The sequence below is a fragment of the Plectropomus leopardus genome, chromosome 11 (genome assembly GCF_026936395.1).
Source record: "Plectropomus leopardus strain MGB_pleo_1.0 chromosome 11, ASM2693639v1, whole genome shotgun sequence".
In the NCBI taxonomy this organism is placed as follows: Eukaryota; Metazoa; Chordata; class Actinopteri; order Perciformes; family Serranidae; genus Plectropomus; species Plectropomus leopardus.
This window is the reverse complement of record NC_142186.1, coordinates 32,040,623-32,064,083: the sequence shown is the minus strand read 5'-3', so window position 1 is coordinate 32,064,083 and position 23,461 is coordinate 32,040,623.

Below are 23,461 nucleotides of genomic sequence, written 5' to 3'. Positions count from 1 at the left end.
GAACATTTTTGAAAGCTGGAGCACTTTTGGAAAGTGAAGACTGTTTGGAAAAGCTGAGGACATTTTCAAAAAGTGAAGACAATTTTGAAAAAAGTGAGGACGTTCTCAAAAAGTGAGGACGTCTTCAAAAAGTGAAACGATTTTCAAAAAGTAAGGTCATTTTCAAGAAGTGAGGACATTTTTTAAACAATGTCCAAAGTGCGCCCCCGACACCCTTAACTGACTGGTTAATGCTGACTCCTCAGTTAGGGACAGCTTTCGTAAATTCAGCGGGGCACGAGTTAAAATCGAATCCTCGTACTGCCGTCTCATTTTCGAGCTTCTGCGGAGACGGATCCTCCCGTGTTGTTTCTGAGGGTCAGCGCAGGTTTAATTGATTCTCCTTCTCCCTCCGTCTCTTATTAAGGCCACAGCGCCTCTCCATGGGAACTGCTAATTGGGCCTCCCCTGTGGCCACTTGGAGAAGCAGGCAGACGTGGCCCGGTAGACACTTCTGCCGGTCCACAGGGACGACGGCGGATAAGAGATTCACGCCGAATACGCGGCTCTGTGGATCTGCTTCTTCGGGGACGTCAGTTTGATGTCTCCCTCCTTCACCATCTGGACACCAGATTCACTGACAAACCGACTGAGACCTGAGAGACTCAACGTGATTTTTAGAATATAACACCTCTGTACGTTCTGACGTGTGTGTGTGTGTGTGTGTGTGTGTGTGTGTGTGTGTGTGTGTCATTGTATTTCTATCTTTGGGAGGACCAGGCTGAGACATTGGGAGTGTTTTTTGGAAACTGAACATAGTCCTGAAAAGTGAGGACAAGTGTGAATTCTTTATAAAAATGAGACTTTTTCTAGGGGTGGGGGTTGAGGACACTTTTGATTGAGGACAAGGGAACACATTTTTTCGAAGAGTGAGAACATTATCAGAAAGTGAGGATGTTGTTTGTGAAAACAAGGACAAATTGAGAGAGTGGGGACATTTATCAAAAGTGTAGACATTGTTTTAGGGAGAACACTTTTATAGTAAAATGCATTTTAACATACATTTTAGTGCAAACATTTTTTTTTTTTTTTTTAAAGTGAGCAGAAAGTGAAGTTCAGGTTAAATTTCGGGGCTACAGGATGCGTTATGTCTCTTAAGGTCCTTGCCAGTCAAGAAAAGTGAAGAGTGAGAGAACAATAGAGACAGAGCGCTACAAAGAGAAAGTGTGGGAGTACATGGGATGATTTAAAGGTCGTGTGTGTTGTGGTCATGGTGTGTGCCTGTCTCTGTGTGTGTGTGTGCCTGCGTGTGGGCGTGTGACAATGGGGTGTCATTAAGAGGCTGTGACAGTTGTGGGTTCACTGTATGTGTGTTTACAAGTGGGTATAAGTTTGTCAATTTTCGAGGTGTTGGTGTGTGTACCTGTCAAGATAGTGCATGCTTGTGCACATGTAGCATATACAAATACCTGTCCAAGAGGACATCATCGTGTGTGTGTGTGTGTGTGTGTGTGTGTGTGTGTGTGTGTGTGTGTGTAACTGACCTTGATGTTTGTTCCTCAGAAGTGAGGATGAGCAGATAGGCAGCAGATTTTCACCTCAGTTGTTCTTCTTTTCTCGCTTCCCTTCAACCACAAAGACACAGAAGATGTTCCGTTTATTCCCTATCAAAATGTGCATCCTGTATGCACTCGATATAAAAAACCAGCCCGTTTCCTCGAATATGACATTTAAATCTTTTCAGGTAAACTTTTGTAAGAGAGCTGGAAGGCAGTAAAGGATTTTTTTTTCAGCCTCCGGTCAAACTGATTCTCTTTTCACGCTTTTTTTTTTTTCGATAAACCTGAACAACAATGCAACAGTAAGAAAAGAACAGGGTTTCATATGCACAATGCTGAGAGATTCTCACGGTGCTGAAAGGCTGAGGATGCATAATTTTTACAGTTACTTGAATAATATCAAAACATTCATACCACTGTGACTCAACAAGTGCCCGCGGCTAAAACTCTGTCTTTCAGTCTCTTTGTTGTGGCACGTGTTTTTAATGAAATGCCCCAAATTTACCTGAAGCCCTTGTCACCACTATTTCAGTTTCGTTTTTTGTACACCATCAAACGGAAATCAGCAAATGGTCTTACATCTTTGAAACATCTTTAATAACTAAAACAAAAAATTCTTACAGTTTATTCCGGTTTCAATATCAATGTGAACAGAGCAAAAAGTGCGAAGGACATCTTGTCTGCAGAAATCGTTTCAAAAGATATTGGGCGAGGAAACATCCTGTGCAAAGAAAAAAAAAAATCATATCAAAACTCACTAGTCATAATGGTAGTAAAACCACAGCGAAGTTACAACTGTGCAGGAAGAGTGGAATTGAAAATGAATCAGGCGTGAAGTTTCTCAGCGTGAGTACAGAGAAATCACAGTGGATTCCAGAGAGAGCCCGGGAGTCAGGATTAGCGTTTGAAGGCTAAATGGTGTTATCGGTTCTGATTAAGGAGCATGTACGTGGTACTCGCTCCACCTCTGAGACAGCCATGGATGTCAATAGGGCTAATTGGCTCATTAGACCAGGTATTTAACCGTGCTATAATCACTCTGTGTCATCACTTAAGCCCTGGTGGAGCACGAGGGGCTCTGGCGATTGAATACCCCCCTAACCTCTGAAATAATTTGAGATGTGAGAGGCTTGTCTGACAGGAAGAGTGCAGGGCGGCTCATGATATCCATGTGGATTTTTAGTGTTCCTGTTTTTAGGGGAATTTTATTCCAGCAAATGTAAAAAAGATTGTGAAAACATTTTTTTTTTTAGACTTTTATTTGATGGTCTGGTTTTGGAATCACCATCCATAATACGCTGATCATGAATCCACCTGGATCCTGTGCAGCCGTGTGCTTTTTTCAGTGATTGGTAAAAGTATTTCAGTGAATCTCTAAAGTCAGGAACAGAGCTGAAGATTATTAAAAACCTACAAACACTAGATACCACACATACAACGATGGATTCTCCTCCAAATTTCCCAAAGTTTTAGACCTCACAGTCATAAAAATGCACATTTTGAGCAACCAGGTAACTACAGTGGACGGCACTGAGCGTGTTTAGAGATCTGGCACAAGGCAAGCCCCCAAATTTTGCGGGAAGTCTTGACTTTTAGATGGACATTTGTAAGAGAGAAAAAAAGGAATAACATTCACTGTTCATATTAAAGTTTGCATTGGAAAGAAAAAAAAGGGAAATAGGTAAAGAGATGGACAACAGACACTGTAGAGTCTGCTGATTCACTGTCGTGTCATTGCTCAGAGGGTCAAAATTCCAAAACCCCATTAATCCGAAAAATGTCCCATTGGACCGAAAGCCCATTTCTCCAACAGCACATTTTCCAAAGAACAAACGGCCATTGCTCCAAAGACCCGTTTCTTTGAAAATACATATTCTCAGTAGGTTTCAGTTTCCTAGCAGCATTTGAGCCACCGATCCTGAGTGTTTTCACCAGCCCATCGCTGCTTTTCCAGTAACTTTTATACCAGCAAACATGCGTGTTTTAGGTGAAAAAATAACCTTTTCCTAACCATAACCAAGTGGTTTTGGTTAATCTTAACCTTACCACAAATCGCAATGTTTGTTGATAACTGGCAATTGTGTATTTTGAGACCCATGGGACATTTTTTTGGACTAACAGGAACTAGTTTTAGGCCAAAAGAAAAATGGGCCATCCCTCGAGAGTTTGACTTTTTATTTTCTATCCCTCACGCATGTGATGTGGATAGTCCCAAATCCAGTCCTGAAACACGTGTTTAAAATAAATCAGTCCAGGAGGCAAAACATTCCTATTCATTACACAATTCATGATTTCCCTCCTGACTGTTAATGGTAACTAGTCCAGACTGGAGCAGCTTCTGTCCCACACGGTCCCATCATAACACCAGTTTAAATACAGGACAACTTTATTACGTCTGCCAGCAGGTCAGGTTTTTGGTGCTGTTTATGCATTTTTCTGTTTGTCTGTCCGTAGGATTAGGGAAAAACTGCTAGCCTGGTCTTTGTGAATCTTTGTGGCGTAGTGTGAGCCATTGAGGAACCCAATATGACCCAAAGGAAAGTAGGTAAGACTCAAAGTCTACCTCGAGTACCCGACCATTTTATAAAATACAGACTTGTTTGACAGAGACTTCAAGTGCAGATAACTTAATGATTTATTGAACAGTTGTGGTTGTAAATAACTGTTATAAATGAGATTAAAAGGTGCATAAAAACATTATTAACACAGCAAAAACAATTTGAAAAGTCAAAGTTTCATAAAAATGTAAAAAAAAAAAATAAAATGCACGTATGCGTGTACACAAAGGCAGCTGAATCCCAAAAAAAGAGCACAAAAGACACAAAAAAAGCTTTAACTAATTTCACCACACGTGCTAACCTCAAATACACAACACACACGGAAAAATAAAATAAAAAAAACTAAACAAAAACCCCAGAGACAGCACAGGGATAAAACCACAACCTGGGCGTATAATGCAGTGGTTTTACCTCGCAAGCACTAAAACCAGCGGAAATAAAAGAGCAGGATAAAATCAGCTGAATTATAGACATAAAAGAAAAAATACTAAAACAGTAGCAGGCTGCTCCTAATCAGGCATCAGTCCACTCTCCTCCTAACATCTACAGGGGAAATACTGCTCACGTCACTGCGACCGCGGATGCCCAGTTATCTCCGACCTTAAAATCCCCAAGATAAAAGCCACTGATCCTGCCGAATGCCAACAGCCTGGACGCAGGTAATCCGGCAGGTAAAAGTCGTAAGGATGTCCCCGGTAAATGAAATAAAAATACATTATATATCAAATAACTTTTCACTTTTGCAGTCTTGCAATGTGTGCACATGGCTGTCACCTCGAATGCAACAAGCAAACTTTGAGGGGTAACTGTCATATGAGCGCTGCTGGCAGAGGTCATTGCTCTCTGAGTGTCCTTCTAGTTTATGTTGTACTTTACACACAACACAGTAGATTTATATTAGCGATGGACACAGGTGAAAATACAGAAAGTAGAAAACAAAGATGCACTCACCCACACCTCAGTAGTCACACTGCAGGTTTCCCAAGGTCCACTTGGTCCTGAGGACCAAGAACCCCACATGGGACTTGAGTTGGACGGGGTTAAAATAAAACTTAGTGTTATCGGAGCGGGTAGGTTTTACTGCTACTGGTCTCACATCTGTGTGACATCATGTCTAAAACCAGAGTGGATCTGAGTAACCAGTATCATATCTGCTGAAGCGGCAGATTATCATCATAAGGGAAAATATTTTAGGAAGTCAGTAACTAGTGAAAAAAGGGATAATACGACTTTAAAAAAATCTCATGTTGAATTGGTTGGAAAATGATAATTTTGTATTTTTCATCCAATTGACTACAAATTTGTATCATTATTGGTGCAGGAAATGAAAACGTGACTTTCCATTATCGTTTTTGGGAATACGGGAGTTTCTATCACTTTGTTCATGAGACATTATGATTATATTGCTAGTTAAACTAATGGAGCATAATGCTGCTGCCATGTTGTTCCTGGCCTGTTAGGGTTTGTTCAGGTCACCAGCACTTTGGATTAGATCTAACTGATATACGTGAGTCTCTTCTGGATCGTGGAAATTAATGCACTCGGGGTTCAGGTTGGTTTTCCACTGGCTGTTTTGAACTCGGTCACACTATTGGGAAGTCGCCCTCCCAGCAGCATGCAAACAGCTAAATCACAGACTTGGATACGGATAAAAGATAATGAGTGGGGGTGCCCGACGGCCCAGTGTTTAAGACCCCATACTATATGACCATGATGTCTCCAGTCCAGTTTCATAAACCTTTGATGCATGTCATATCCCCCTCTCTCTTCCCCCATGTTTCCTGTTTATATTTACACTTCCCTAATTTTGGTGCCACCACTGAAGAATATTTGTCACCATAAGTGTAATTGTCCAAAAAATGTGTGTCCATCCTTTAATTCAAATAGAAGCCGATGGGGCAGTTCTGGGAAATTGGGAACACGAAAAAATAAATAAATAAGATTTTATTTAAAAAAAAAAAAAATTCTGGGCAGACAAATGGAGGTTTCTTTCAAGCCTTTAAATATTCCTTGAAATCTGTTGTCTGCATGTTCTATAATTTGCTTCATCAAAGTCAAATGAAAACCAAAACTGCAGCTCGTCTAAAATTATGCAGAATAAAAAATCAGAAAAGTTGAGACCGAGCAAATCTTCCCACTTTGTTTGTTTTCCCGTTTGCACAGTTCCACACATCCGTTGGAAGCTCGTGCCATCACTGCCGTGGTCTTTGCTTAAAGGATGGGGGTGGGGGGGTTGGTGTCCTGAGGGCCTGTGGAATCTGGCATGGTGCTGACCACGCCGCCGTTTCCTCTGAAAGGAATGTCTGGTGTGGCATCAGTCACTGCTGGCATTCTGGAGATGGTCTGCCAGTCCCTCATCATTGTGCCACTGCTGCACAAACACACACACACAGAAACATAAACGCGTCACACTCAGCTCCCACCCTGTGCATGGCAGTGATAGGCAGAGGACGAAGAGCGCACATCCTTATCGACGCCAATCCAGATGAACCTACAGACACGCTTCCCCAACACCCCAGACCCACTCGCTGCACAGTTGGCCACCATTAGCCTTCTTTTAGCTATGACAGTCCTAAGGCTAAGGGGAGGGGGTGCACCATTGCCAAGGTGCTCCCCTGATTTGCTACATTTCCCAGGGCTACGGGGCCTCTAGGCTTACTGGCCCATGGAGACATAAGCCCCGGCCTCCCTGGAGGCTCTCGGCCAACCCAGACGCTTGGCATGGGCCGAACCGCCCAATGGGAGCCATCCAAAAGCCGTGGATGGCTATGATATGTTTCCACCGAGGGCAATTTCAATCATGTGGAATTTCGATGAATGAAAGGAATGTGTTTCGCTTGGGGTGGACTGAGCGAGAGCAAGTGAGGCTGCTGCTTTCACACATTAACTCGTCTCACAGCAGATATAAGAGGGTGTCCTTTATATACATGAAAGCGGTTACATTTAGACAAAAATGACCTGATATAAAAGACAATAAAGGTTCATTCGCCTAAAATGTTTTTTAGTTTATAGTTAATTTAATGCAGCATTTATAAAAATTCAATAGCAGCATCTTTTTCCTTCAACAGAGTCCTCTTCACTGTCTATTAGAGGCCTGCGCTACAAAGCAAGTTCAACATACACAGAATATCTTTCTACACTGTAAAATCTGACAAGATGATCTTACTTTAAGTAATCTTTGAAGTTAGGACATCTACAAGTTCTGTTTTGTGAGCATTTTTATAAAAATATAATATAATATACAGATTTGATTGGGTAGTTTGCAGCCACCAGAATATAGATTTATAGAACAACCTGGTTTACTGAAATTGGAAAATCTTTGAAAAGATTTATTTCATTAGACTTGTCATTTTCAAGTTGCAAAACTTGATTTAGTGCAACAATTTAACAAATCAACTAAAAATATGTTAATATAGTTATATATACAGCAAACCTAACTTAAGACTAATAGTTAAATATACTCACATTTTTCAAGGCAGTTGGTTTCCAAGATTTTTTAAAAAGTAAAATCAACTTCTTAGATTTAACAGTGTATCTGGCTGTACTAACCCCACTATCGGCTGTCTGGATGACCGGTATCACACAGCTGATTATCAACCACCTCAGTCATCTCTGGGTTTTCCTCTCCAGCCGTGAGCTCGTGGCCACAAGTAGTCAATGACTGATAAGCTCTACCTGACCAAAATGTTGCATTTATGATCACAGGAGCCGATTAACAGTGTGTGGATTATTTTTCTTTTTCAGTACCGAGAACTGGCTGATGATAAAGCTGCTCGCTGTGAGAGAGACAGCGAGAGAAGGGAAGAGGAGGTGGAAGTTTCACAATGTTTCTGTAAGTTAATAACTTATTAGCTATGCTGCTTTATCAGTTATGACCAAAATTAGAAATATTTACTAAAAAGTTTACTCAAACTGTCAAACTGACCTGCAGGCTGTGGGTCAACCCATGCATTACTAAAATATTCTCTTTTTTTTACCTGAACACAATTTTTTTTTTCCCTGCCGGGATCTTTTCTTTCCCAGTTTGATTGCTCAGTGATTGTGGTGCTGACAGGTTGTGATCCAGTTTTCTGCACACGTAAGAGCAAGTCTTGGTGTGCATATCCTCTGGCTGCACGTTCTGCCTGAAATATTGGCCCTCATGCCCAGAGGCTTTATCATCGTCAGGCCGATAGTGATGTTTTCTGGGACTGATTGACTGGTTAGTATAAAGGAAGAATTTTTTATATTAATACAAGAAGGCAATAATAGGTGTTGGTGTTTGAAAGAAACTAAAAAATGTTGCACCACCACCATTTACTTTTTCGCTGTGTTACATAGGGGAGAGTTTTGAGGGACAATGAGGGGACATGAGGAGGACATGTGACAGTTAGGACTAAGTTGGTGGCTTTTTAGTAGCATTGGTAATTTTTCTGGTGGTATTATAAGAAAATTTGCTTGCATATATACACAGACTTCACTTTTTTCTTTTCAAATTGAAAGCAACATTTGAGGTCTCCTGTAAAAATACATTCTGTGTAAATATACTTTTTGTGTTGCAGTTTGCTTTGCACAGAATTATATAATGTGTGCATTATAACTTCAGTGGCACTGTTTACAGTGTCAGTCTGGAGATATCAGAGATATAAAATATCACATAATGAAGAGGACACAGCACAAGGCAGCTTAAGTGACGCTACATCCTGCGTTGGCACTGAGTGTTGCCTTTAGATGTAACGTGTGTGCAGAAAAACTGCTTATTATGAACAGAACTCAAAGAAATGCTGCACAAACCTATGATGACATTTTCAGTTTGTGGCTTTTCTGCTTCTTTCAAGTGTTATGAACCTCTTTCATTATCAATAATCTGGTTTTGACAATTCAAGACTGTCAAAATGTCAAACACATTAATAAAAGATGGCACACAGTAAGAAACACACCCCCAACCAAAGGGTTAAAGGCACACTGATGAAGGATTACAGTAATTTTTAATCTAGACATGTTGTTTTTTTAATTCGCTCTGACTGCTCTGCCTTGATGGTTTTGATTAATACGGCCAGGAAATGTTTGTGAGCAAGACATATACTGCGATTCATCTGCAAAATAATCCAATCATTACCAACTAATGACGGGGGGGTGAAAAATGATGCGAGCCCGCAGCAGCTCCCCAACATGCATCAGGGCCCCACCGACGCAGAGCATTGGAGGCCCCACCTGTCACAGCGATGCAGTAATTGCATTGTGGGCTCTCTCCTCTCCTCGGCTCGCGCTCCTCTCTTCCCCATCCTCCGTCGTTCAGCTGCGAAGACAATGCTCGTCTTAATGAAGCCGTCTGACGAGGTGGCAATTACAGACTTCTGTCACTGTCACCGGGGGCAATCGGGGAGGAGGTAGAGGGGGGGCGGAGGATATCTCACCCCTGAGGGCTTCTCCACACCCGCTGTGTTACGCTGGATGGCAGGGTGGCTAAGCTGCTGTCAAAGGCAACTCGAGAGTGCGAGCTGGATTAGAGCTTTACTGTATGAGTGATTGTTAGAAATGAAGTGATGCATCGCAGCAGTGTGGAGATGTCTCCGGATTGACGGATGATCCGGTGACACTTCCATGCACACTTAAGAGTGTAGCAGTGCTTCCATGTGCAGTAAAAAAAAAGAAAGGAAAAAAAGAAATCAGCAACTGGTTGACTTTGGGGTGAAACTTTTTTTAAAGGTGTATTATGCAGCAACAGCACAATATCACAAGTAAGAAACAATCCTAAATTAACTCTTGATTTGGAACAAGCTTTGTCCGCATGGCGTCTCACTATATTTGCATTTTTTTTTAGCACGGTGTATGCAATTTTCGTGGCCTGTTATGCGATGTGTGCTGTTTGCTGTCTGGCACCTTGTCGCTACCTTTTTATAAAATCCTGACATAACCTGCTTGCTGTGCCCCGGAAAGTTCCAGATATGGCAAAATAAGAAGAAAATTAAAAATTCAGAAAAAGGGAAGCATCTCCGCAGATAGGTATAAACTGAGAGTGGATCCTATATAAGTGATGATAGAAAGGGATTATCTTTGTATGAGTCTGTACATAAATCCACAGAATTCTATGGTAGATGTGTTTAATGGAGCAGAGCTTGTCAAAGTTGCATGGATTTTACACATGAAGATTGTTTTATTTGCGTGTTACCATTGTTTCAATCTTTGTTGTAAATTCCCAAAACTTCATTTAGCTGAAAAAAATAATTGCTGAGTATCAGCCCAGTCACCAGAAGAAAATGTGTTACAAATATGTTGTATTTGCATGTCTCATACAAATCATATCAACATTTTTAAAATGACTTAGGATGCTGTGTCAATTCTGCAAAACCGCAGGCCATTGTTCGAAACCAACAAACAGCAAAACCGAGTGTGTTTTAGCGAGCCATTGCTGTGTTATCTGCGGGCCTTTCAGCCCCCAAATGTTGGTGTTTTTTTAGGGACCTGGTCTGTTTCGAGCAACATTTTGGGCCTAAAAATTGTCAGTTTTCTACCGAAACATTGTTGCTTTCCCCACTAGGATTGTGCCCCCAAAACCACTTATTTTCAGTTTAAACATGATCTTTTCATTGTTTCAGAGTATCCCTTTAACTCTCGTAAAGGCCATGCAGTTAACTCTGGTTTTATTTTGCTAAAGTCTTGAGAGATCGGCTTCCACCTCAATTCTATGGAGCTGAATTGACTATTTCTTCAGTAGAAAACATCTGGAAAGAGATTTTGCTCTCACATTTTTCGGATTATTTAATTTTCAATGCTATACACACCCCAAATAATAAGCCATTCACCGCTGTTGCATTGGCATGACATTTGTAATTTCAAACTTGTGTAAATTGGGTGAATTGACCCTCAAACTCAGTGCTTATTGTTGATTCAGGGTCCGACATGGTTGAACACACAACTAACGCTGCGATACATTGACTTACATTGTTGTTTCTAATCTGGTAATTGGTCCGGCGGTGACATTTTCAGAATTTGTTCCACTTTATCCAGTCGCATTCAGCGGAAGAATGCTGTAGCTCGCTTTGTTCACAGCTTCGGTAACAGAATTAGAGCATCTTCAACACCGTGCATTAAAATGTGCTCTCAATTCATGCACAGGTGCCACCAGAACTTAGTCACCAAACAATAATTTGAACTCACCTGACCTGCTGTGTATTTACTTGCACAGCAACAGACATTACCAACACAATTAGGTTAGCCAAGCTTTGCTTAAAAATGTATGCAGAATTAGAAATTCTTCTGGTTGCAGTGGTATCAAAAAGTCATGGTGGCTAAAAGGGAAATGTGCATAAGAGGCTTAAAGGCATTCCAATTCTTAATGGTGATGTGATGGATGCACCAGTACAAAATGGCATTGCAGGCCTGGATAAATGGTTCAGTACAGATATAGCCTTGTTAAATGATGCACACAAGCAGCCTCTATGTGCCATGTTAATGGAAACAACTGGAGAAAGAGTTTTACTGAATTTGTCAATGTGTTTAGTGTGAGGAAAATAGAATTGGAACACCTTATGGAGTAAATGTTCCTTTATGAAATCAAGGTTGGTTATCTGACATCAAATTATAATTAATGTGTTTATTTCATGGATGGATTATATACCCTCAACCCAAGTGATTTAAAATTGAGTATCTGTTGATAATAAGTCCCGATCCTTCTATTTTCTTGGATAATACAGTTGCATAGTGCACACTTTAAGAACGCTCCTTTTAAGTTAATTAAAATTAATATTTTCAATTAAAGAAAAAAATTAAAAATACCCACATCAAATGTTGTTACTTGATGTTTTCTTTCATATTATTAGCTTATTATGCATTTATTTAGTTATTTTTAAAAAATAAGATATAAAATGACAAAGTTCCCTTTAATCTTGGTGGCCTTTTAGCTGTCTTGAGGGAACATCTCTCTTAGTTACCTTGATGAACTGTGTCTTGTTGAGTATTTATTTTCGTTGTCCTCACACCTTTTGTACGGGTCATGTTTCATTAATTAAATAACCATGTTAGCTTTTTGCCCGTGGGGCTTTTGTTGTACTTGTAGTTGTATTGTGAGTGTGCTTCTAGTAATTTCTCTCCTCCAAGCGGGTCGGTGAAACACCGTGCGCTGTACCAAAACACGAGACTCTCCCACTGAACTGAGAGAAAGAAACAAGTGCTCATACCTTGGTAGATAACATAACTAAACAGTCTTGTACTGCATTTTTGTTTACAGTGTGTGTGCTGTTTCGATGCGAGCGGGGCTTAGCCTTTGTTTTACCGAAGGGGCACAGTATGGAGTTGGTGTGTTGACAAAGGCTAGACTGTGTGTTGCTGTACATGAATGTAAAAACTCTGTGTAACAGCTGACATAAAACAATGGATTGGATGGCACTCTAAAAGCTAAATGGAGCTGATATCGGTCAGTCAAAAAATGCCTTCATCGTTCCCGATTCTAATCTTTGAGATCAGATCTGGACATCCCTAATTTATTTATAATAATTTCTTATGAGAAATTATTCATTTTAACAGTGTTTTTCCAACTCTGCATTTACATTTGCAGACTTTCTCTAATTGCTGCTAAATAACAACAGTTTATGTTTCTCATGTCCATGATTATGTAATCAACATACATTACAAGAAATTAGTTTGCATAATTTAAACATCTCCAGCAAACATAATGTACACCTAACAACAACATCTGTACACTTACAGTAACATTCGCCTTACAGCAGTTTAACACCACCGTTCCTCTTTTAAGTTGCGCTTACTTGGACAAAATGTTAATTGAAAAAGTTTTAATGCTTCATTTCCATGTTTTGTCATCTGCAATGAAGCCGAACTTTAGCCGTGTTTGCAAAGTGGTTCAGTCCGCATAAACAAACACACACGTTCTCTCTCTCCCTCACAGACACATACGTGCTCTTCTTTTAACTCTGACACAGGTGTGCCCTGGTACCTACACATGTTGCCATGGCTACATCATGCCTACCTGCCCTATATAATTATGTGGTAATTATGTGGTATGTGATATCATGACATGGTTCTTCAACATAACAAAGTAGCATAAAAACATCCTCCTTCGCTCCTTTTGGCATCTTTATTGGAAAAGACATCACTGTTTCCTTTTAATTGGCTTTGCTTTGTGAAGAAATGTCAGTAAGCAAACAGAGTAACTTAAAGATTTCTATCTCTGTGACATTTTTTTCTCAATATTTTCACCAAAGAAAATCTTAATAATTAATTTTTTTGTCCATGGTTTTTCATTTAAGTTAAGGAAAAAAAATAATTCTGGTTATGTTTCTCATTTTTTCTGCCATCTTTTTTTGAATTTTGTTTAGAATGAGCACATTTCAATGTAAACTAACCCAAACATACCTATAACACATAAGTAGTGTAAGGGGAGGTTGACAGGTTGTTAAGTATTTTGGGGGTTTGTCCAGTGTGGGTTTCTGATGGCTGATACGTGCGGCTGATATTAATATCTCTGACTGTGACAACTTAACTGCCAAAATACTACCAGACATCTGTGTTTCCCTTCACAGATTTATTTTCATCAGGGTGCAAGCTGCCATTCATAGCCAACGTTTTGTCAGCTGAAATGACAAATGTTGCAAGTATATTTTAGCAGCTGTAGCTGGCTAGTTAATGAAAGCTAACTCCAGTAAGCTTTCAGTGGAGTAAACACCCCAGTAATGTTTTCATGGTTCCAGTTAATCTGCTCTAAAGTGGGAACCATACTGAAAAATGTATTTATTTTCTTGAAGGCTATGTACATTAAGCCATGCTAAAACTCTGAAAGCTAAGGAATAATAGTTTTGGCCTAGGGTGTGAACTTGTCCAAATTATATAAGGAGTGGGACAGAGCTGCTAACATTGTCTTAAACTCTAATATAGAAACATCTCTGCTCCGACACCGTGAACATGCTGGTCTTGACAGCACTCTTTGTGTAGGTGTAATACTATGTATAATATGCTCATTGGCTTCAGTAAAGCTAGGTTACTCGTGCTGGTAGTACACTAATTAGCTGGGCATGCTAATGTTAGCATATAGGTCTTTTATCCATTCATTTTTGCTCATTTGATTTTCTCAGCACATGGAAAAATTCTGCCATTGTTATTTAAAGTGGCTAAACTATGATTGGACAGTCATAGTTGCTCAGTGGTGTATGAAGTTAAAAAAATTGACTTCCCAGGTATAAAATTACCCAGATCTTCCTAATTTTGGGGCCCATCGAGCAAGCATAGAGACTTCTGCTGGCCAAGCCAGCTACTTCTGGTTTAGCGTTGCACTAACTTGAATGGGAATACAAAATTTTAATCATATGACTCTTGTAGACTTTCAACAGTTATTGGACCAAATAGACTAAATTCTTATAGTGAAAGGTCATTTGCGGGGATTGTGACCATAGACGTATTACTAGATCTAGATACTGGATCCCAGGATGGCGCCTATTCAGTCCAATGAGAATTGTTATCGGCTGAAGATGGACAACAATAATCCCCGCTATGCGGAAGTGAAGCCAAAATATCCCAGATATGGCTGCTGCCATCTTGCACTGGTGATGTCATGCGTAGCCAGAGTCTGTGCAGTCGCGGTCGTCGTGGTAGTAGAGTTCCTGCCAAAACACTCGTTCGACCAATTGCAAGCAGCGCCATTGAATGCAAGTGCATGGATTGGCTGTTACAGCTTTCGATCATGGCAGAAAATCCCCTTTATATAGCATGAAATAACTAGTTAAAACCAAACTTATCATAAAAACTTATAAACATCAGTGTATCTTAAGTGACAGAAACTATTTTTCAGAACAATGTATTTAGCATGTACTTGTGCAGCCAGCCACCAGGGGGCGATCCAGATGTTTTGGCTTCACTTTAGGGGAGCTGTCACGTCATCCATCTTTAAATACAGTCGATGAGAATTACTCGCCTGGCTCTAGGGGTGGGCGATATGGCCCTTAAAGAATATCACGATATTTCAGGGTATTTTTTGTGATAACGACATGCTTGACTATATGACATAATACTGAAAAATATATAGAAAATATTATTTAAAATAATTAATTTCAATAGCATAAAATTGCAGCACAGTGTTATTGTTTAATATGTCAGCAATGTAACAATGTGCCTTTATATATAGTGAAAACTAAACAAAAACGAGTTTCATATTCTGTACCAATAAAAATCGGACAACAAACTAAAAATCAACTTGTATTGTTTGAAGCCTTCCCTCGCAACACTTTGAATTAGCATCATATCTTTAGCCAAATAAAATGTGATGGCTTCTGTGAGGAGTGCAACTTACGAAAGATGCTAGGCTGAGCCAGTGGATGCTGTCTGCATGCACTCGTTGCATTTATTGTTGTTGTTGCCGTGCTCTCCTCGCGGGATTTTTGGCTTTCCTCATGCTCCCTCGAGTGCTTCTGTTTGAGGTGGTGAAATAAGTTTGATGTGTTGCCCCCCTTTGTTGTTACAGTCTTGTTTCACTTCTGACATATTTCTATAGTTTGTTTGTACATCTGATCTTTTGTACTTTCGCTTTCCGCCATGCTTGTTGTTGCTGCGTGCTGCGTGCTTTGACGCCTTATTCTCTTAGTTACTGGCATATCGCAAACAACATTTAGGTGCCTACTGCCACCTACTGCACAACACCACATCCCTGATCCACAGTCTACATTCTGGCCATCAGTCGAGTGTTGTTAAGGAAAGTGAAGAGCATGCTTTGTCGTCACTACGTCAAGAGGTAGAAATTCTGCCATTATCGCGATATGCATTTTTTTTCTATCATATAAAAAATATACCGGTATTATCATGACCGATTCGATATGGCACACCCTACCTGGTGCATACGCCAAAAAAGTTTATAGTCTCCAGGTTTACTCTCTCTCCCCACTGAATATGTCGAAGTGTTTCTCCTGCTGGCCATGCCTGTGAGTTACCGCTCGGCTCATGGACTTTACATCGTTATGATGTCACTTTATTGTCAAAATTCAGAAATGACATGTTATAAAGGTCTATTATACTTTATAATGGCTTTATGTAAATGTTGTCATGGTAGAATCTGGAACAGGACTCTGCTATTGTCAAAAAAGGAAAGTTCAAATGGATCATTTAAATACACAAAACTTGGTGAACTGTTGCCTGAACTATTTAAACAAACTATTGACGGCCTCATTAGTTTGAATGGGCAATGACCCAATGACATATCAGAGCCACATTACCTGCAGTGGCTCATCAGAACCGCTCAGCTCACTCAGACAAAGACAGACCATTGTTTTAAATAGCACTGCTCTGGACGTCCACTGTAGGTTGTCTGTGATTGAGTAATGAGCACACAATCAAATTCAGCAGACGCAGAGGGCAGAGGAAGTTCAAACTTTAACTGAGTTTCTGCATCTTTCTGCGACTTCTTCCCTCAGCCAAGTACTTCTGAGTAGCAAGTTATATTTTTTTGACAGAAAGAGTTTACACTTGATGGTGAATTGAAATGACTCAGAGTTAAAATCCCCCTGAAATATTAGCACACGGAGTTACTTTAGTTTCTCTCTCATCTCTCTCTGTCTCTGTCAGTGATTCATCTTTTACAAGTTAAGTGAAAATTTCCCTGCTGCTTTCCACCTGGTTACAACTGACAGCCGTAGCTAAATCCCACCCACACATCTCGCACTAAATTACCAGTAATCAATCTGTTATTTGTTATCACCTTTATCCTGATACCCCGAGCTTCATTTTCTCATGACAGTAGGCGCTAAACTTTGATTGACAAACTTCAGAAGTGGACCTGAAACCAACACATTGCTCACACGTTAACTGTGCAGCTCGCCGAGGTGTACGTTAGTGTGTAATAGGCGCTATTAATAAAGCCAAGCCATGCGTGACTCGACTTTCTCTCTGCAGCCGCCTCTCATGGCTGACTCCTTACCGGGGATTCAGTTGTGTGAGTTTGGATCAGTCTAATCACATTTGTTTAATTAAGCACAGCTAATAGACTCTCCAGGAGATAGGGTGTCTCACTGTGACGGCGGCGCGGCGTTGAGATGCATGTCAAACACAGCGGCCTGGTATCGCTGCGGCTCCCATGGCTCTGTGCTGACTGACGTGCCCGACATCCAGGCATGTTTAAAAACCTGACACAAACAAGCTGGAGGTCAAGTGCTGAAGGTTACGGATGGTAGAATGGATGGATGTCAATGTCGAACAAGACCTTTCCTTTGTCGTTGTTGTAGTGTGCAGCTGACTGTCGCATCTCACACGGGCTCTTTCCTCCTGCCGCTGCCATGACAGAAAGAGTGGAATATCCTTTGCATGCTGGTAGCGTTGCATTTAGAGTAAATAATCTTTGTTTATATAAAAGAAATGTCTGCTTTAATGATTCAACATATTGCCACTTCATAAAATCCCTCAGTTTAGTTGTTCTTAACCCTTTGGAACCTGGAACATCACTTTTTTAAAACCTTGAACCTGCGCATATTGGTGCAGTGTTTTTCAAAACAAGAAAAAAGGCAGTAAGCAACGTGGTAATAAATGTCCCATAAATTTCAAGAGAAAAGTAGATTTTTTTTTTCCTTTTTTTTAAACCTTTGGGAAAAGAAAAAAGTTAGGGAAATTCGCATTTTACATTACATCAGAATTACATATGCAAAATTATGTTACAGGACTATTGTGTTTTTAAGTACTTCTTCTAGGCCATTTCCTTATTTTATTTTCAACTTTCTTTTTCATCTTGTTTAAAATAATAATCAGATAGTTGTTTTTGTACTTTTAAATAATTGCCAATTTTTGGGTAATTTCCTCTTTCGTGGCCTTCTTCCCAGGTTTTTTGTTTAAAAGATATAGCATTGTTATCTTAATGGCTGTGGAAAAACTAACATCAGAAATGAAGTGGACAAACATCATTTTCCAGAAGGACTTAAAAGTAGCATACAGGAGAAAAGCAGCATTTTTTTTAGACACCAGAAAACTCGCAGTGAACCTGGAGGCCTTAATAAATTGCTATGGAGTTAATACGTTCTCAGTATGTGGACAGTGGGACATTTGTGTGACTTGAATGGCTACCTTTGGAGATTACTCTTCACTAAGCGTCCAGCAGGGAAAAAAATATGTGAAATTGTTAGTAAGTGCATTTCCATCTACCTATTTAATGTACATTTTCAATTTGTGTATTAAAAAAAACTTAGTGAAAACGCCCAAAAAATTGTTCCATTGTTCCAGTGGCCAAAAGTTCAGACGCCATTTCTCCACCAGCCCGTTATCCCAAAAACAAATGCCCATTGCTATTAAGCAATGGGCACCCTGTTTCTCCAAAAATACACACTCCCTACAATTAGTTTCAGTTCTTAAGTGGTGTAAGAGCCACCAATCCCAAGTGTCTTTACCAACCCATCACAACATTTCCCAGCAGTGTTTGAGCCCACAGAAATTCAGTCCCATGGTTGACTTTAGATTCAAGAGGTCAAGAGGTTACAGTCAAAAAATGTGAGACTGTCCTTCCGAGAAAAACAGCAGCATCAGTCATTTATTGTGGCCCAAAGTGACGCTTGCGTTGAAATGTCAGAGCCCTCTAGTGGTCATATTATGATGGGAGCAAAGCAGGAAGTCACGTGATGTTGTTAAAGCGTGAGCAAGCGAAGCCATGATTTTGTTCTCTTCAGCTAACAACTGTACATGAGGCGGGCACCTTTTATATAATTCACCTGTTTACATCTTATAAAGACTTAATGTAACACATAATTAAAGCCCTGGTCGCTTTGTGTGACAGGCTTGGCATCTCTCCAGTTAAATAAAGTCACTCAACTGCACCGCTCCTCCCCAGCTCCACGCCCTCTATTGTTCAACGTATCCTCACACAATGGTCCGTAAAATAATCCCACAAGTTGACGTCCCATGAATTACGTAACTGACATAAAGTTATGGAGGTTACGTTTGGCAAGTGTGGTTAGGTTTATGTAAGTAGGTAGTGGAAAGAAACATGGTGAGAACTTACCTTAAAATGAAAACTTTGCATGGTTCCCAACATCGGTCTCCTGGCAAAAGTCCTACGTTTTGTGACACATCCACCGCTTCCTGACTTGTGACTGCTTCCTTGTTTACTTTTTATCCTCAGCGCATTGGTCACGTGATTGCTGCTGTTCAAAATACGCGGGTTTTGCAGGAATTACTGGCTCATGTTTACGTGGGATATGTATAAAATTCTGGTGCTGTAGTTTGAATAAGAAAACATACCAACAGTCTGTATTGTTATACAATCTGTGAGAGTAACATTGGTCAACAAAACATTATACTTTAACACCAGAGACGGTTGTGTATGTTTTATGTTTTCTCCAGTACCGTTTTTTAATTTAAGCACGACCCTGATTGTTCATTAACCGAATGGTCATGATTTGTTCAGGGTATACGGTTGAGAGAAATCACTACATTAAGGAAAGAATTGCAGCCCAAGAAATTAACCAACCAGGAAAAATCAATTTAAATTAGATTTGAGGGCTGCTGTTGCGGCCCACTACAGCAACAGTTGATACATATCATCAATATTAAAAATGTCTCACGATTTACTTAATTTCCCTCCTGGGGATCAACAAAGTCTTATCAATATAATAAAGTCTTTACACCAAGTTTCACAAATTCACATGCACCAACCTCTCAGCTTGAGTAAAAATAGTCCTTGTTGATGAACCCCATCGTAATATTTGTGTGTCGTCAAAGATAAGAATGTAAAGAAAATCCTGGTTCAATGGATGGTCTAATTAACAGAAAACTAAAAAGAGAGACGAGAAAATACGGCCCTCGTAGTTTGACTGATGTGTGATCTCTACAGAGTGTGTTTCAGAAACGCTCAGCTTTACCTGAAGAGTGAAACCACCAACTTTCCCCTCACAGAGTCCTGTAACATCTGGGCAGCTGCCACCCATGTTCAGCCGATGCTCTCCACATGCAGTAATGTACTAAGTGACATTAAGCCGCCACAGCTGATGGGAGAGTTCACACCAGACAGTAATTACACTTCTGGGCTGTTTTCTTTCGCCCAGCTGACTGACATCCCATTAACAGCTGGAGGCGTGTGCGCTTTGGAGGCGCCGCCGTGGGTCAGCTTTTATTGTTCTGATTGGCTCTCATCTCCACTGTCCTCCTTGGCAGCACGCAAATGAGGATTAATAGTGTTTCATTTGAGAGGTGGAGTACTTCTCTTTCAAAAAGTCAAAGAGGTGCAGATCAGAAAAGCGAGGAGGAAAAAGGCGGAGGAATTCACACTTTAGTTTCAGTTTCTGCCGAGGTGATCGGGGGGAGGGGGGTCCAAAAATCCAGCGCCTCCTCCGTATAAAGCCAGTAGACAATTGTTAGTCTCCCCAGGAATCCTTGTTAATCTTTAAAAGGTGAGCAATTATAAAAGAGCGACTGAAGAAAGTTGCAACCGCAAAACCAGAGCAAAAAGAAAAAGTGGCTGCGCATTCCAGATTTAGACGAGACGTCTGTCTTTTAGCTCTTGGGCATCTTTCTGAGACAAATTACTTTCAGTAGTCAATAGCCTGTAATTAAAATATACCCACTTGATGGAGAGGCAACAGTGTCTCTCTATTTAGTTATGGGTTGGAAAGATTAATTCTGGGGTGTATAACCCTTGTAATTTTCCAAGTGCTGTTTATTGTTTTCAGAGAAAAAGAAAAGTGTCGACGATTGAAATGTCTCAGCTCAAGGTCTGCTTTGATTTGTTTACACTTCACACACATTTGGTTCTCTTTTTTGTGTGCGTTACACGTGCCCTTTTTATGCTTCAGCAGCATAGATGCACATTATCAATTTGCATTAACGTTTTGGAATGCGTCCACAGCTCCCACACGTCGCCGCCGCCGCACTAATAATCTTCTCTGTGTTTGAATGCAGAGGTCAAGGTTCGCTGCTTTTCAATCAGCAGAATCCTAAATACTGGCCGCATGACAGTATGTTCAAACTCAAAAGTATGAAGTGTCTTCCAGAGAGAGGAGGTCATCATTAGCTGGCCTCCTCTGCTCTCACTCTCACTGTGCACTCTTTAAGATGAGCGGTCCCCCTTGTGGTCAAAGTGATAACTGCAGCACATGTGGGCTTTTTTTTTGGAGGCAGCAACATGAATTGTTGGATAAAACACAGGCTTGCATTGAAATCACCAGCTGTTGTCCGTAATGATGAAAACATCCCTAACTTAGCATGAATTTATAATTATGCAGAAAGCAAATTTGAATCTCTTTACTGGAACTTTTCAATTCCCATTCAATCTCCCAGGAGAGAGTTGGTGTGAATCATATGCAGAGATTTTGTGACTGTGTGTGTGTGTGTGTGTGTGTGTTTGTGAGGGAGTGTGATTTTTTTTTTTTTTGTTAAATGCAGATCTTAGATGCTTCATAATGAAACTTTTGTGGAGTCCCAAAACCACAACAAATGAACTTTTCTGAGAAGTATTTGTGCGTATCAGCTTACGATAAGCAGTCCTGCATCGTCTCTGTCAAACTCACTGTGGACAATCAGAATTTTTCTTTTTTTTTTTTTTTTAGACTTTTCAAGCTTTACTTCTACTCTCACCTGCTGTTTCCTTGTGTTGTCTTCTTTTGGCTCCTGTTTCCCTCCACACTGGTTCTATTTTCAATGGGATGTGTAAATTAAGTGTAAATGTAAATGGATCAGTGTGTTATTTATGCTAAACCCAGTAAGAGAAACACACTCACATTGTAAGTAAACAGCTGCATTACCTGTGGGCTCCTGCACACCTGCTAGTGCAGAGCAGTTAGCCTCTGTGCAGATGCAAACTGTCAATCATTTTCACACTCATGCACACACACACACAGACACAAACAAAAAACAGATGAGTAAAAATATGCAAGGACGCACACAAATAAAAAAAAAAACACACATGTGACACAAGTTAAAAATGGGCATTCGAGCCACAATATGTCATGCATACACACACACACACACACACACACACACACACACACACACACACACACACACACAAACACACCTTCACATGCATGCACACACAACAAATGGGTATAAATATGTGCAAGGATGCACACAAACCCCAAAAACACATATGTAACACATAAAAATGTGTATTCAAGCTACAATATGTTATGCACACACATACACACACATGCACACAAGCACATATACATGCATGCACACACAAAATTACAACAAAAGAAAATAAATATGTGTAAGGACACACAAATAAAAAAAAACAACACACATATGACAAATACAAATGTGCATTCATGCCACAATATGAGATACACACTTACATATGTTTAACCTCAGGAGCTGCTCACACACACAAATTTATTTACACACATATGATAAAATCTAACAGAATAAGGGAAGGAGAAATGTTCATTTGTGCATAATTAGTTTTTTTTCTAATTTTAAAATCTATAGTAAGAAACATTAATGCACAACATACAGAAGTGTAAGAACAGGAATCACCATGGAGAGATTCTCTCTCTTAATTCACTGTAACGTGTTCCTAATCAAAACTATTTAATTTAATTTACATCTCTCTGAAACTTCAGAATTTTCCATTCTAATTTCAGACTTTGGCAAGAAAAAAAGGGCGACTTATATTCTGTATTTCCCACAGCAGTCAATACAGATACAGCTGAAAATCAATGGAAATAGCACAAATGCATTTAGACACTGTGAGGGCGAAAATAAAAGCTTTTTTTCCTCCCGTTATCTGTCACTGTCCTCTGTGCCTCGGCTGATTCTGCTTCAGGCTGTGTTCTTAAAGATGTCCAAGAAAAGAGAAAAAAAATCAAATTATTCTGCTCTCCACGTAAATTTTAACAAATTTGCATTCCTTTAGCGTAGATTTTATTTTTATTTTTTAGGCCCGCGGTAGGATTCCCAAATGTGATGGAGAGGCTGCGTGTGTGTGTGTGTGTGTGTGTGTGTGTGTGTGTGTGTGTGTGTGTGTGTGTGAGATGGCCGGAGTTAAACTAAGTTGGAAAAAAAGCAACAGCTTGCATTGATAAAATAAAAGTGAGTCTGGTTCAATAATGACGCATTAAAAATGTTCACTGCCGAAAAGTCAGAATAATAATTATTCCCCACTAAAAGCCTTGTTTAAATTGGAGAAATTAATGGAAAAAATAGCTTTCGGCAAACACAGCAAGAGAACAGACTGCAGTATTAGCCTCTCTCTCTCTCTCTCTCTCTCTCTGAACAAGCATTGTTCAAACTTAATTATTCTTGAAAACTTTTTTTTATTATTATTTCCTGCGCACTTCAAACAAACCATCTTAGTTTAATAAACAGCTATTTGTGTGTGTAAGAGCGTATAGAGCAAAGCGGGCTGTATAAGGTTTCATATTCCGCTCAGGTGTGCGGGGAGGAAAGCTGGCAGGTTGCCCTCCGCTGTTAAAA